Raw genomic sequence first — 11325 nt, 5'->3', positions numbered from 1 at the left:
GGGCTCCAGGCTCCCCTCACCAAGTCTGGCTCCTTGCGAGGACCACCTGAGTTCCAGCCCCAGGGGCGCACACCGCGGAAAAGGAAAACTGACTTCCTCAAAGTGCTCTTTGATCTCCCCAGTGGCGTTGCCCCAACCCCCAATAAGTAATAGAATAAAACATAATTTAATTTTCAAAAATGTTAAAACTCTAGCCTCCTGAGCCAAGCGCTGTGGTTGGAAGTGCAGGCCGAAGTCTGAACCACCTGTGACTGGAGACTCAACTCTTTCTAAGAGCAGAGTTTTAGTTCTTTTAAAAGATAATTTGTTGCCAGTTAAATCTCCGGAATACAACTGAGGTCAGGTTTACGTTGTATGGGAGATAAAATTGGGCTCGTCCGGGATTTGAACCCGGGACCTCTCGCACCCTAAGCGAGAATCATACCCCTAGACCAACGAGCCACGTAAGGCACTCTCTCTGATTCACTTTATGACCGTTGAGGCGTCTTGGGGCGGGACCTGACAGTCTGAGCTGGAAGTAGAGTCGGATTTCAAACCCGCCCTGAAAGGGTGAATTCAAAGACTGTAATTTCAGAGGAACTCCACCATTCTGGTCCCTTTCCACCACTAGCAAAGTGAGGAGCAGTCAAAGACCCGCCAGTGTCGAGTTCCCTTGATCTTGGCCCAAGGAACCACTTGGTACTCGGCTGACGTTTCACACTGCCCATGTGGAAGCCCGCGTTCTGAAGGTCACAGTCACTGTGCAGGACAGACGGTCCTCCGAAGATCAGGGCCGGGGTGCGTGGAGGTTCCTTGTGCGGCTGCTAGAATCTCAGAGCGGGTCAGCAGCCGACGGTGCGGCACCCTGGGGTATAGCATGTCTGGGGTAACATTTCCCGCTTGTGTTTTGCGCCTCTCTCGCCAGCGTGGCAAAACCACGATGAGAGCCCGCGATTACCTGTGTGGACCAGAGGAAGGTGCGAGAGCCACCGCCAGCCCGTGGCCTCAGGCGGGAAGAAAGGGCGCAATGCAGATGGTGCAGGTGGACCACGCAGCGGATCGCACCCCTGGGCCCGGCCTGCGATGCTCCTCCCTCCCCTGGGACAGTCGTTGTGTCCTAGCTACTTCTGAGACACCCGGGCTTCTCTGTACAGAGTTGGGAAACCCTCTCCAAAACAGCTTTCCTTCACCTGGGAGAATCGCGTTGATCTGGGTTGAACCGGTCTCTGGGTTCTCCGGATCAAAGCCACCAGCTCCCTCCCTCCCTCCCTCCCTCTTTTTTTTTTTTTTTTTTTTTGGCAAGATCCTAGGGCTTGAGTAGTGTATTTCGCTCAAGGAGGAACTTTTTGCTCTTCTCGTCCTTGTTTTTTTGTGGCTTTAACAGGAGGAACTTGTCAACTACTTTGAGAAGATGGAGAGTAAAAGAAAAGGCAAAAAGTAGCTGGGCTCGTCCGGGATTTGAACCCGGGACCTCTCGCACCCAAAGCGAGAATCATACCCCTAGACCAACGAGCCGCTGAGGGTAGTAGGCTTTGCTTCCTCTTCAGTAGTGAGAACAAAGGACTACAGTACTACTCGTCATGTTAATCCATCGGTAGTTACTACAGATTACGCAATTCACGCTGGACTTCCAAGGTGTGCTTGGCTCATAAACGAAAGAGCTGCTGAGCCCACGAGTTTCCCATTCCCGAATGGCCTGCCTACCTGTGTAAAGTACAGACATGTAGTAGGTCGGTCTGCACTTTCTGGGCATGCTTATGTTAGAGAGCACAAAGGGAAGTGCAGAATTTACCATGTTTCAAAATGATAAATGGCTATCCAAACAAAGTACATCAAGGACCCTACCTATGCAGAATTCAAAAGAATCTTTAAAAATATAAGGTTTGGGTAAGGCGAGGAAGAAGGAACGGCTCAACGCTCGTGAAGGCTGAAGTCTCACTGCCCAGCGCGCCAGAAGGCTTGAATTCGGTTTTTTTTTTTTTTTTTTTTCTTTTGAGACAGGGTTTCTCTGTGTAGTCCTGGCTATCCCAGAACTCACTCTGTAGACCAGGCTGGCCTCGAACTCATAAATCCGCTTGCCTCTGTCTTCCAAGTGCTAGGATTAAAGGCGTGCGCCACCACTCCCTGAGCTGGAAAAGTGTTTCTTGTCCAAAACCTGCTATAACGTGGAAAAATATTTTCACTTTAATAGACACCATTCTTCTGCGATTCTAATTTGATCCCTGCAACACACGGAGTGGAAGAAGCGATCTGAGTACTGAAAGTTTTCCTCTGAAGCGCTCGTGCACACACACATACACACACACACACACACACACACACACACGTGCACACAACACAACCATAATTATTATAAAAGTTTTAAAAGGAAATTATATATGTGTGGTTTGTGATAGGCATGGTGACACTTGCAAAGCTAGGGCAAGGAGGACATAGGGCGTTAAGGTCATATCAAATTAGAGGCCAGCCTGTAACACAGTGGCATCTGTGGGAATGGAGGGTGTCTGGAAGCTGGCATGATGGAGAGAGGCAGCCACACCCACCAGGGAAACCTGGCTATTCATTCACCTGGGCCCCTGCTTCTCATTCATCCTGTTTCCACCGGAAGGAAGTCAAGAGCAGAGCCTAGCTCACCATGCTTGTCTGTTGCTGACCGTGAACTACATTCCTCAAGCTTATCTGAACACTCTTCTCCCTCAGAACGTGAGATACGGTGGCTCAGGGGAAAAGCACTTGTCTCCAAGCTGGAGTTAGACTCCCAGGACTCCCACTGTGAAAGGAGGGAACTGACCTCCACACACAATCTGGGGCGCACAGTCACACCCCACCTTCAAACAAATAAACAATTATAAAAAGATGGCAACAATTATATAATAAAACAGGTGATACGCTCTAATTAGAAAGCAAGCAAACCTGATTTTTTTTTTTTTTTTGACCTAGAAAAGGGTTTTGAGGGCTAGGGAGATGGATCCGTGAGTAAACTGCTTGCTGGACAAACATGAAGATCTACAGTCAGTCCCCAGCATCTGCATAAGAGATGGGCAGAGCCGGACACATCAGCGTCCCCCGTGTTGACAGCAGGGACAGATGCTCTGGGCTCAATGGTCAACCAGCCTACTGTCAGGTTCAGTGACAGACCATGTTTCAGAAAAGGAAGTATAGAAACAAACTGTGGAGAGGGGAGATGGTGGCCCATGGCTTTAATCCCAGCACAGAGGCTGGCAGATCTCTGTGAGTTCAAGGCCAGCCTGGTCTCCAAAGTGAGTTCCAAGATGGCCAGGGCTATACAGAGAAACCCTGTCTTAAAACAAACAAAGAAAACTACAAAGATGTGCACACCCCACACCCAGGCCTGTTCCCAAAATAGAAAGGAAGGAAGGAAGAAAGGAAGAAAGGAAGAAAGGAAGAAAGGAAGAAAGAAAGAAAGAAAGAAAGAGAGGAAGAAAGAAAGAGAGGAAGGGAAGAAGGGAGAAAGGGAGGAAGGAAGGAAGGAAGGAAGGAAGGAAGGAAGGAAGGAAGGAAGGGAGAGAGGAAGAAAGAAAGAGAGGAAGGAAGGAAGGGCAGACTGTGGAAGACCCACATGTTCCTCATGGGAGAAGGCACCCATGATACCTGTCTCTGTCTGTCTGTCTGTCTGTCTGTCTGTCTGTCTGTCTGTGTCTCTCTGTATCTTACACACACACACACACACACACACACACACACACACACACACACACCTAAATCAGGACTACTGAGAACTGAAAAGGTATTAAGGTAATCCCAGCATTCAGGAGGCTGAGATAGGAGGACTGAGTTTGAGGCCAGCCTGGCCTATGTAGTGCTCCTTGTTCAATCCTTTATAAGCAAACAAGAGAGGCCTCATTACTATCTTCCTTTTGCAGATGAGAACACTGAGAGAGAACACAGACAATGTGAACACATGTGAGGGCAAGAGATGCCAGCTCACATCTACCGGGTGCCAACACATGCATGAAGTGTATAAAACATGTATTAACTCATTTCACTTTCACTCTAATTGTAAAGGGTGTACCACGGCATGGTGTAGGCCTATGAATCTCAGCACTCAGGAGGTTTACCAGAAATCTAAGGTCAGCCTGAGTGGGCTCCAGGATGAGCGTTCCAGGCTACAGCCAGATCTACAGAATAGAGACAGCGTCACTCACAACAAAAGACAACAGGCACAGACGAGGTTTACACGGGAAGTGCTATGACTTTACGGATTAGCTGACTTCATCCTTCAAACAGGCTTATTACCTTGGCCTCATTATTATTCCCTTTTTGTAGACATAAGTGGAGATGAAAAAAACAAAACAAAACAAAACACAACAGGTGATTAAGTACTTCAGCAAGGTTATATACATCTTAGTAAGCGGTGGTGCTGAGAACTGAACAATTTCGTTTATCATCAGAGTCTACGTCTTAATCACTCTTAAATCTATTTTATGTACTGTAGAATCCCATTATAAATGCTTTTAGAATGCATTGACTCAATTGCATTGCATGCTCTAAGAGGAGAGAGGAACTTTTTTTAAAAAGATTTATTTACTTATTATATGTAAGTACACTGTAGCTGTCCTCAGACACTCCAGAAGAGGGCATCAGATTTCGTTACGGAAGGCTGTGAGCCACCAGGTGGTTGCTGGGATTTGAACTCGGAACCTTCAGAAGAACAATCGGTGCTCTTAACCACTGAGCCATCTCGCCAGCCCCAGGAGAGAAGAATTTAAATGGATCAGCAATCTTATCATATGTCTAAAATTAAAGTGTATTGGCCTTGTGACTCTGCTTTGAAGATTTTTCGGTAAATAGGGCCTCTCCATTCAATCATTATCTGTCTATCTATCTGTCCATCCATCCATCCATCCATCCATCCATCTATCTATCTATCTATCTATCTATCTATCTATCTATCTACCTACCTACCTACCTACATACAGTATGAGTGTATGACTGTTTTCCTTGCACATATGTCTGTGCACCATGTATGTGCCTGATGCCTAAGGAGATCAGAAGAGCATGCTGAATCCTCTGGAACTAGAGTCACAGACAGTTGTGAGCCACCATGTGGGTGCTGGCAACCAACTCAGGTCTCCTGTGAGAGCCGTAAGGGTTCTTAACTGCTAAACCGTCTCTCCAGGCCTCTGGAGTCAGAGCTTTTCTTATGGGCTGTGACTGTGATGCCTTCAATCCTGCAGGAGAGTGTAGGCCAGTAAATGAGTACCTTCTTAAGACATTTGCAGTGGTTGTTTTGAACATAACCCATCCACCCCCACCCCACCCCCAGCTTGCTGACTTTGGAGTCTGAGATTTAAGGCTGCTGATTACAACAATTCCCAACTATGTTAAAATACAGTGTCGGTGGGTAAGCAAAACCCAAAATCTGTGGTGAGTTCAAGGGTTTGAGGGGTGTGTTGGAAACTCAGAAATGCTTTTTTTTTTCTTTCTTTTCTCAAGACAGGGTTTCTCTGTGTAGCCCTGGTTGCCCTGGAACTCACTCTATAGACCAGGCTGGCTTGGAATTCAGAAATCCGCTGCCTCTGCCTCCCGAGTGCTGGGATTAAGGGCATGCACTTTTTTTTTTTTTAAAGATTTGTTTATTTAATAAATGTGAGTACACTGTTGCTCTCATCAGACACGCCAGAAGAGGGCATCAGATCCCATTGCAGATGGTTGTGAGCCACCCTGTGGTTGCTGGGAATGAAACTCAGGACCTCTGGGAGAGCAATCAGTGCTCTGAACCTCTGAGCCATCTCTCCAGCTCCCACAGAAATGCATTGTGGATGTAACATTTGAGTGTTTGATTCTAAAGAACAAGTAGCTCTGACACACAGGACAAGGGAGAAAGGCTGTCCTCTGCAAGGGCAGCTGGGTGGGGAGGTTCGAGATGTGACCAGTGAGGAGCCATTTGTGCCCCAGACTCCATCAGGACAAATCTCGAGGGCTGAAGAGATAGCTCATCTGGTTCAAGTCCCAGCACCCACATGGTGACTTATCACAGTCTGTAACTCTAGTTCCAGGGACTCTGATGTCTTCTTCTGGTCTCCTTGGGTATCAAGCCTACTAGTGGTGCACAGATATACCTGCAGGCAAAAGACCCATATACATAATAATAACAATACTGGTACCAGTAATAATAAAAAGGAAAGCCTTGGGGTATCGTGTAGATACTCTAATTACTACCAGCTCTTTGCTTTCCTATGCTATACTCAACAAATTGTTAAAAAATAAATAAATAGTGATAGCATTCCACTTTAAAAAAATATTATTTTTATGCATGTGTCCAGTACCCAGAGAGACCAGCAGAGGGTGCTGCACTCTCTGGAACTGGAGTTGCAGTTGTAGGTAGCCACACAGATCTGAAGACTGGTGCTGAGCTAAAGAAGCCAGTGCTCTTAACCACAGAGGCATCTCTGCAGCTCAGCAGCAGGCAGAGGCAGGCAGGTTCTCTCTGAGAACGAGGCCAGCCAGTGCCACATAGTGAGACCCTGTCTCAGAAGGAAGGGAGGGAGAGATGGAAAAGTCTTGGAAGTCTATCTGGGAGGGTGGGGCTGATTTGGGCTGTGCATAGAGGTTTTCAGTGCCAGGATCAGTTCTTATTAAGGCATCCTGCTATGGGTGATGGTTCTTGGAAAGAAGCAAAGGTTGACTGACTGACTGGAACTGCAGTAATATGAAGAGGTCGGAATGTTGCAGGTCCAGAACCTAATGACTATTTATCTTAGACTATCTTTAGTTTCTAGATAGACATTTTTAACGCACCTCTGTGATGGACCTAACATCCTGTGACTAACAGATAAAGACCTTGTGGAATGTGTTCATTTAGCAGACACAAAGCTTCTACCAAGCTGAAAGTTAAGAATGCTATCAGGTAGCATCTGGTGTTTACAGCTGAGATCGCTTTGCTGTGCGCACACTTAATGTTTCCACCAAGGTATTTAAAAGGTGTCTTGGGGCTGGAGAGATGGCTCGGCAGTTAAGAGAACTGACTGCTCTTGCAGAGTGTCAGAGTTTGGTTCTAGCATCGCCTCGGGAGGAAACAAAGGTCTCTCTTCTCCATTTCCAGGGGATTCAATACTCTATCCCAAACCCTATGACCTTCTACACTCAGGTAGTACACATAAGTTCAGACAGGCACCCATGAACATAAATCAGAGTTACATAGTCAGGCCAGATGGAGTATCAGTTAAGAACATTTTCTCTTGGAGAGAAAGGAGCTAGATTTGATACCCAGCAACCATGTGGTTCATATCCATTTGTACCTCCATTTAAAGCCATCTTCAGATCTCCATGGGCACCAAAACCAGATGTGGTCCACATGCATACACACAGGCAGAACACACATAAAGTAAAATGAGTAAATCTAATCTAATCTAGAAAAAAATGTTTTAAAAAGTTTTTTTAAAAGTATCTTGATTTCTAACTTGATTTTGCTACTCAAAACTTCTTGAAACTGCTTCTATGTTGAAACACAGAATTTGGGGTAACTTAAATCTGTGTTCCATGTCTATGCTCATTCATATACGGCTGCAGAATACAATGTGTTGGTTTTTTTTTGTTATCACCTTCGAGGTAAGGCTTATGTTTTTGCACTCATGTGGAGGATCATATTTCATCATGTACAGGTGGTCATTTGAGTCTGTCAAGTACCTAGGTTTGTGTTGGTTAGTGTGATGGTTTGTATATTCTTGGACCAGGGAGTGGCATCATCTGGAGGTGTGACCTGGTTGGAATAGGTGTGTCAATGTGGGTGTGGGTTTAAGACTCTCACCCTAGTTGCCTGGAAGTCAGTCTTCCACTAGCAGCCTTTGGATGAAGACATAGAACTCTCAGCTCTGCCTGTGCCATGCCTGCCTGGATACTGCCATGCTCCCACCTTGATAATGGACTGAACCTCTGAACCTGTATGCAGCCCCAATGAAATGTTGTTTTTCTGTAAGACTTGCCTTGGTCATGGTGTCTGTTCACAGCAGTAAAACCCTAACTAAGACAGTTAGAAATAGAAAAGAGTCACCATTTATTAAGAAACAGAAAGCACTCCTGAGAATGGCTGTTGCCTAGTGAGCTAGGGGAAAAGCTGAAACAGCAGCTGGCCAAGAGGACCATGGCACCCCCCCCCCAAACACACACACACACACACACACACACACATACACACATTCAGGGTTGTATGACGTACCCCCCCCACACACACACACACATACACACACACTCAGGGTTGTATGACGTAGGTTTTGTTGAAACGTTCTCTGTCTATGACGCATAGGTACAGAAGGCCTTTCAGTCTCTACTTTCCAGTCACAGGCTCTACTGCAACAGTCTGCAAAAACTCTAATACAGCTGTGAATGAGGTATTTTCAGGTTGGGAAGAATGGGAACCAGCCTGATCAACCAACTCAAGGGAGATATGACAGCACGTCACAGGAGAGTAACCCAGAGAACCCTTGGGGGACAGGTGAGTCTCAAATCAGTAAACGTAAATTTCAGGGCCTCCCAAACTGATGGCTTTAGGGATGGAATAGAGGTGGGCCCTTGAAATCTATCTACTCAAGTGCCAAGTGATTTCACAAACTTTGTAAAGGAAGGCATTTTAACCACGGTGAGTGGAGAGCTCTGTCGACTTACACATTCCTGAAGTCTGTGCAAGAAATTATGCTAGCACAGCTTTTCCCTGTAGGCATAACATGGCCATCCCATTGTCATCCTGGAGTAGAAGAACCGCCTTGCAATCCTGGCAGAGAAATAAGCACATCAAGGGAGACAGGGAAGCCTGGGTCAGTGTTAAGGAGCTCATGACATTCCTTATTTGGGAGAGAGAGGTTCACAAGTCTCTCATCAGGAATTCCAGATGTTACAGCCCCACCCCCTGGCCTCCTACTGGCCTACTGTTCTTCTACCTCCTGCCAGCTGCCAGGAATCTTAGAAGATGCTAGGCTAGGAAGATGAAGGTTAGCAAAAGGATCCTTAGTGATGCAGCTCCCCAGAGGTCACCGTTATGATGATGTGGGACTTTGTCGGTGATGGAATTGTTCTGAGGTCACCCATGAGGTTCTAAGTAAATCCTCCCTCGTGCATTGGGAAGTAATCCCAATGCACTCGTGGGTTACTGAGCTAGACTTTGGTGGAATCATTCATTACCTTGAGCTGTCCTTGGCTCCCTAACTAGTAGGAACAGATATTGACTCAGTCCCAGGAAAAATTAACATCACACACAGACTTTTTTTTTCCCCCTCTTGGAAGGGAGTTTGAAGTGAGAAAAGCTGCTTCCACAATGCTTGAGGTATTTTGCACCACTGTTCTATGACAGTGCAGGAACATAGATGACTTGAAAGAGCTTCAGGAAGTCCCTGAAAATCACTAGATTCAGGGACCTCTGTATCAGAGTAAGTAATAAAAGCTGCAAAGATTCTGAGGCCGGCCCAGCTGCCTGGAGGAAGCAGGAGGCAACTGAGCTACTTGAAAGAGAGTCAGACCAACTGAGGCACCACCGGGAAAGGACCTTGTCCAGCCTGTGGAGCTGCCTGCAGGCTGTGCAGTGTACTCCGGGTTTCTAGCTCTTGTGAGCTGTCACCCATGCTGGGGTGGGCTGTGGTGAGGCCAAGCTGTCTTTGAGTCATTTCTGCTCCAGTAAGGAACCCCTCACCCATATTCCTGTAAGTAACACCAATGAAACTCATTGGTTTGCAGAGTTGGACTTTGGGCAGCAGCATGTACTTTTAACTCCAGCACTTTTGGAAGGCAGGTGAATCTCTTGAGTTCAAGGCCAGCCTGGTCTACAAAGTGAGTTCCAGGACAGCCAGGGCTACATAGGGAAACTCTGTCTGGAAAAACAAAACAAAACAAAAAACCAAAAAAGATTATATATATATATGGTGTGTATGTGCTCACAGTGTAAGTGCACATCTGTGTCCGTCTGTCTGTTCAACTGTGTGTGTGTGTGTGTGTGTGTGTGTGTGTGTGTGTGTGTGTGTGGTATGTTGTATACATGCAGGCATCTTTGGGGCCAGATTAAGCCATCAGACTCCTGAAGGCTGGAGTTATAGACAGTTGTGAGCTGCCATGTAGGTCTGAGGACCAGGAATTGAACACTGGTCCTCAAAGAATAGTCAGTGATATTGGTGAGCCATCTCACCAGCCCCCCAAAATACTTCTATATGAAAGAAGTGTGACAAAGGTTTCCTTAAATTAGAAGCAAACCTAAGAGTTCATACAACATTATTGATTACAAATTGTGATGCTGAGACAAACTTTTCTAAATTAACAGTAACAGAAAACAAATTTTAATCTATGCCAAATCAGTTATCCTTCTAGTCTGTGTAGGAAATACCACTGCGAATCATCACATGATGGTGATGGAGAGTTGGCTCTGCAGTTAAGAGCATTGGTTGCTTTGGTATAGGACCTGCGTTCAACTCCCAGCATCCACATGGTGGCTCACAACCCCCTATAACTCTAATTCCAGAGACTCTGGCACACCCTTCTTACTTCTGTGGGCAGCAGGCACACACATGCACTCATTCATTCATTCATTCATTCCATGTTTGGGGAAGGGAGTGTATGACACTATGTATATATGTAGATCAGAGAACAATTTGGTTCTCTCCTTCCAACATATGGGACTAAGGTTGTTAGGCTTGGTAGCAAATGCCCTCATCTGCTTGAACCATCTCACTGGCCTTCATAATATTTTACAACTCTCAAGTCTTCTTCCTGTGTTTCTTTCTGGTGTTCATGCTTGGTTCTGGGCCTCCAGGAAGCACAGTTAACTTCCATGTTGCCTGGCTTATCTTGTCTCTCCCTGACACTCCCTCTCCTCCCCCCACTCTCCTTAGTATGAAGTCATTGTTACCAGCAGATACAGAAAGGGACAGTGTGCTCAGTCAGGAAGGGAGAGGGAAGGGTGAGATACAGAGGCCACAGGCTAAAAGCAGAGGGCTCTCTCTCCGTAAGCTCTGGCGTAGGGATGTCTGGAAACAGGGAGCCTGGCTCTGTGGTAGACCCTGGTTTGTCAGGCAGAGCACAAAAGGCAGACATGAATCAAGATTCATGAGATTGGGAGAGTGGAACACTGGTGTCAAGGCTGAGGCAGAGAACACAGTCCTTGGTGGCTGATATGAGCAGATCAAACAACCCTTTCATCCCAGGACTCGGGAAGGAGGCTGAAGTAGGACTGCCAAGAGTTTGTGGCCAGCCAGCCTGAGCTGAATTGTGAGGTCAGGCACTGGGATTTCGCGTGAGATTGTCTCAAAAAACCAAGGGGGAAGGGGAGTTAGGGAGACACACGCACGCACACACACCTTGAGTTATGAATTCTTTTACTAGAAAACATTATGTGGACGCACAATC

At 46.4% G+C, this 11325-nt stretch overlaps 2 non-coding genes across 2 annotated transcripts; both read right to left on the bottom strand.

Annotated features, from left to right (window-relative positions):
* Nucleotides 1-369: 369 nt before the first annotated feature.
* Nucleotides 370-441, bottom strand: n-TPagg5. Its single transcript has one exon. It is a non-coding gene; the product is annotated as a tRNA-Pro (tRNA).
* Nucleotides 442-1422: 981 nt separating this feature from the next.
* On the bottom strand, nucleotides 1423-1494 carry n-TPtgg7. Its single transcript has one exon. It is a non-coding gene; the product is annotated as a tRNA-Pro (tRNA).
* Nucleotides 1495-11325: the final 9831 nt, after the last annotated feature.

Source organism: Mus musculus, chromosome 3, assembly GCF_000001635.26.
Source record: "Mus musculus strain C57BL/6J chromosome 3, GRCm38.p6 C57BL/6J".
Taxonomy (NCBI): Eukaryota; Metazoa; Chordata; class Mammalia; order Rodentia; family Muridae; genus Mus; species Mus musculus.
This window is presented reverse-complemented; position numbering and strand designations above follow the sequence as displayed.